This window comes from Montipora capricornis, chromosome 2, assembly GCF_036669925.1.
Source record: "Montipora capricornis isolate CH-2021 chromosome 2, ASM3666992v2, whole genome shotgun sequence".
Lineage (NCBI taxonomy): Eukaryota > Metazoa > Cnidaria > Anthozoa > Scleractinia > Acroporidae > Montipora > Montipora capricornis.
Genome location: NC_090884.1, coordinates 57,659,411 through 57,664,410, shown reverse-complemented (window position 1 = coordinate 57,664,410; position 5,000 = coordinate 57,659,411). Strand labels below are relative to the sequence as shown.

Genomic DNA, 5,000 nt, shown 5'->3' with positions numbered 1-5,000 from the left:
CGGAGTTGATAATGTAAATTGGCCACCGTACAGAGATTCTAAAAGCTGACGTATCGAGCGTTAGCCCTTCGTCAGCGCGAATCCGACGAAGGGCTAACGCTCGAAACGTCAGCTTTTAGAATCTCTGTACGGTGGCCAATTTACATTATCAACTCCGTTGATAAAACCAAATTTTTGTATACTACTTCCCCACCGACGCAGCACCACAGTTTCTTTAGAAACTACCCCGTCATAAGAGGAAAAAAAGATATTCAAAAACTACATTACAACTACAGATGACTGATAATAAAATAGTTCTTGTACCGATTGGTCTTGCACACCGGAATTAGAAAACGTTTATTGCTCCTGAACAAAACACCCTTACCTCGCCTAGTCAATGTAGCTCTCTTTTTTGTTAAAATTCATTTAGATTTCAGCTCGCTTTTGCGTCAGAGCAAGTGATCAATTCCACGGAAATGAATGAATTACTTTATCACTCTAAAACTACTGCATTCTTTTCTCGTGTGTTTCAAACTTCTCTAGTACTTTTCATACGTAAAAAGGGTTCAATAAGCAAAACGTAGGCGTGTTTTAATAATTTCAAATTTGTGGAAGTGGTTTCCGACCATTTCTCAAGAAAAGCGTTTTTTTTAAAGTAAAGTTACAAAATATAAATGCAAAGATGCCAGGTCAAGGAAAAAGAGAAACGCTGCACCTCCACAAGGGGAAACAAAATACAGTAAGAAATGACATGGAACTCGATTCCATCCGCATTTGAAGACTCCAAATGACTTCCAGCGTAATTTGACAATCATCCACGATCCCTGGATGCCGAGATTCCTTGTTTGACTGATCAAAACTGATTAATGTTGCTCAGTAAAAAAAAAGCGTGTCTTCCGGGGAAAAAAACACTCCCAAGGACCTTGAGGTCACGTTTGGTAAAATTAATATGTCAAAGTTGGGTACAGTCGTGTTAACTGTGCAAATTTCTATTCCTGGTTCCTATTTAAATACCACAGTACCTCACAACCTTGAAAAAAAAAACCTAACGAAACACAGACGCACGATTTCAGAGTTGTATCTTGTGTAAACAATGTCCCCACAACGCAAATCTAGAAATTTATAGTTTTTGCCGGGAACCAAACATTGTTTCAGGTAAATTTGTTACGGACGGGACTGTAATAGTTAGTCGGAAAACGGTTGTCGATTTTCAGCTGGCTCCCTGTCATCCGTTACAAGGGTCTCATTAATTTATGTTAATAATCAATTATTGTAAGATTATTTCATACGAAATATTGATAGGTTTCAGTTATAGCATACTTAAGTGGTGGTTTTATACAAGAGACTATGAGGTGAGAGAACACATTCCCCATACATGGGCCTCTTGCCATGTTAATCCTTTTCAATCTAATTTTAGCTCGTAGTCAAGCTGCGAGGCTATTTTAGGAAAGACACCTGATTGGTCAATTGTAATGACCGCTTAAAGCCGATGACATCTTCAAATTTCGATTTAGGATTTCACTGGATCATGCGACGGCGAGAAAAGTCTTCGCAACTTTCTCCACAATGACATCTGATCCTCTGACCATGGGGACGAAACTAAAAATAACTTTCACAGCCTGGCGCGAAGCTTAAAATAGATTGAAAAGAATTATCATAGGGCACGGGGATGTGTTCTTTCACCTGATAGTCTCTTGTTTTATATTTACTCACCAATGTAATGCAAGTGCTCAATGAAGTATGTTAATGTAGCAACACAAGGAGACAAAAACAGGTGGAGCACCTTAAAAGCAAACGTCCCCACAATTCCAAAGATGTGTACGTTTTGGTCCCCACAATGTGTGTAAAAACTGTCCCCACAGCGTAGATGTGGGATTTTGTAATTTTTTTTGAGTGCATAGCATACTCTATCCGAGTACACCCAAATACTATAGATATTATTCGGTAAAGTCTCAAGGAACACCAGGTCCATACAATGTAGATTTGCAACACAAGTCCCCACAAATGGGTAAAGGCCCAACGCCGTCCTCCAAGATCGGCATCATCATCATCCTTATCATCATCACTATCTTCACCTTCACTCCTCCAGAAGATGTGTAGATGGTCCTCGTCGTATCGACGGACAAACATTATTTATTATTATTATATTATTATTATTATTATTATTATTATTGTTGTTGAAACTTCGTAGCAGCACGAAGTAAGATATCGCTTTGATGATCCATACGATGTTTTTAAAATTCATCTTTAATCAAGACATGTTTCGGATGAAACATCATCCATCGTCAGTTGTACAATGAGAAATAAACTAAAGTTGAGCAATAAATAGTGTAACAAAGTGAGATATAACATGAATAATTAAGGATTAAGGCGAGAACAGAACAACCACGAAACAAAACAGAAAAAACCAGACTATTTAAGATAAGAAAAGAAAGTAATTAATATGAAAGGGATAAATTAAGATGTTTGACTTGGGAATTTAAAGATGGCTGCTCCCAAAGGATATGCATGGCTTCTTTAATTTTCAATTTGAAACGAGTTGAAGCAGAGTCGAGGATTTTAAAACAGTCTTCTGAACACCGGGAGCGACAATTTTCAAAACCTCTCAAGTGCTTAAAGATATGGGAATGTTTGTCGGAGGCGAGATGTTCACGGATGCGAGTGGCGAAGTGTCTATTGGTTTCACCAATATAACAGGCATTACAGCCTGCACATGAAAACTTGTAAATGACTCGCGATCGTAAACCCGCAGGGATAGGATCCTTCGCCCCAAACCAACTCCTGATTTTAAACGGGGTGAACACCAACTTAATTTCCAGGTCGCTGCAAAATGTGTTGACTAATTTCTTAATTCTGCGTTGTGTTATGATGGAAAAGGGACCGATGTACGGTAATTTAAAATACAAACAATTGTCCTTCCGAGCAACACTCTGAGAGGAATCGGAGGTAAAGTAATTGTTGAGAAACTTTCTAACAACATTCTCGATAACGCTAGAAGGAAACAAATTCTTGTTTTGGTAAGATTGCTTATGTCCAAGTGAAAACCAGTCCAAGTATTATTAATTTTAAATACTTGGTCAACCAGAGTGCGTACTAGTCCTAATTTTATAACTAAAAGGTACAAAGTTGTAATTAATTCGATGAGGGGAATGTTGGTGAAAAGACCATTGTTCCGGCCCATTATTTCTTCGATTGGAACCTATAATTACAACCTAGCTAAGTATTTATGTACATTGTTAAACCCTCACATCCCTAATGACTACTGTGCTCTTGACACTTTTACTTTTGTTAGTGAAGTCACTAGACTCCATATCCTAAATAAGTTCATGGTTTCTTTCGATGTCGAAAGTCTTTTCACCAACATTCCCCTCATCGAATCTATCGACTTAGCGGTAGACTACATTATGAAAGGCAATCCAGATATTAAATTAGGACGCGAAAATCTTACTAAGTTATTTTTCTTTGCCACTGCCCAAACCCATTTTTCATTTTGGGTAATTTTTACGATCAAATTGATGGGGTAGCCATGGGCTCCCCGCTTGCTCCTGTATTAGCTAATCTCTTTATGGGTCACCATGAGAAACGCTGAGAATTACAATTCAGGCATCGAGTTTTAACATAGATATGTCGACGACACCTTTGCTTTGTTTAATACCGAGCAGGATGCTTTATCTTTCTCTTTATCTTTATCATCAAGTTTACTATGGAGAAGGAAGAAAATGTGGTCCTTTTAGTACAGAACGGACCCACAAAAAATGAAACGTACGTCATTACATTGTTGTTTTGTATACAAGACTGCATCAGTTCTGCTGATCACCTCGTTACTAACTGGCCGTGGCTGCATTCGAGAGGTAATCTGAAATATTAAAGGCATCTTAATCGCGCTTTCGTGTCAATTGCGTTTTAGCAAGTCGCAAATGAGCCAAGGAAACATTTCAAAATGTGTCTTATCAAAGCTGTCATCACAGGACCGCCTGAATGATACTTTAGTCACGACGGAAGACCCTTGTATTTTTGCCTCAAAAGACAATGAAATTAATGCTCCTGATGAGTAGACATCTGCACTTCATTTTGGTTCAGTGTCGATTGAACAATAAGAATTTGTTCGTGATTCACATGGAAATACTTTGGATTCATCTACTTCTTTCTTCCAGTCTGGAAGCGGATTAACGTTCCGGAAAACCCCCCCGGAGGGAGGGGGGGGGGTACTCCCTTATAAGGCCTTCATGGGGACGTGCGGCCAGCCAGGGTATGTTTTTTCGGGATTTTTGTCTTGAACAGGGTATCGAATTTTTTGTCTTAAAGTGGGTTAAATGTCTTAAACAGGGTATCAAAAATCGGAATTCTGTCTTAAAATGGGTAGAAAAATCAGCGATATTTGTCTTAAACAGGGTCAGGGTATTTTTCCGTGATCTGATATGAATGTTTGACCCAAAATAACAAACCGGCGAAAACGTTATTAAACAAATGCGCTCGTATATGATTTGCTCAGATATCACGCTTAAGATATAGATTTGATAAAACCTTCTTTTTTAGACGCTTAACTTGGAAAAGTTGGTCTAGCTAAGTCCGCCGCTTTTAGTATCACTTACATTACTTATGCATTTGTCGTGGTCGTACTCTAAATTTAGCTAAATTTCTTCACTGGAACCGAACTGAGTCTCTAATGCGACCAGAGGAATTATCTGGGACGGCGCGGAATAGACAGCAAGCACTGTTTTTCACGGTGAGTGGTCTGAATACACTTTGTACTCGGTAGCCTCGCCTTTTCTGGCACTGTCTTTGTCACTATCTTTGTTCGCTCTCTTAACTGAGTCGGAAGGGCAACTTTGGTTTCCACTTCAAATAACAGTAGCTTTTTCCGAGATCAACACTATCAATAATAACGCTTAACGATGGATCCAGTGAGAAATGTCAGCTCGCTGGAACTTAAAGAACTTACCACTTTGCTATCGTCCACTGAGGCAAGCGTCCCATCTCTCCGGCCGCCCAACGACAAGGCGCAAGCTAATGTAAATGAT

The 5,000-nt window shown here is 39.0% G+C and overlaps 1 pseudogene; it reads right to left on the bottom strand.

The window, feature by feature from the left end:
- Nucleotides 1–2,109, bottom strand: part of LOC138037558 (uncharacterized) — a 5,747-nt pseudogene extending 3,638 nt beyond the window's left edge.
- Between the last annotated feature and the right edge of the window lie 2,891 nt (nt 2,110–5,000).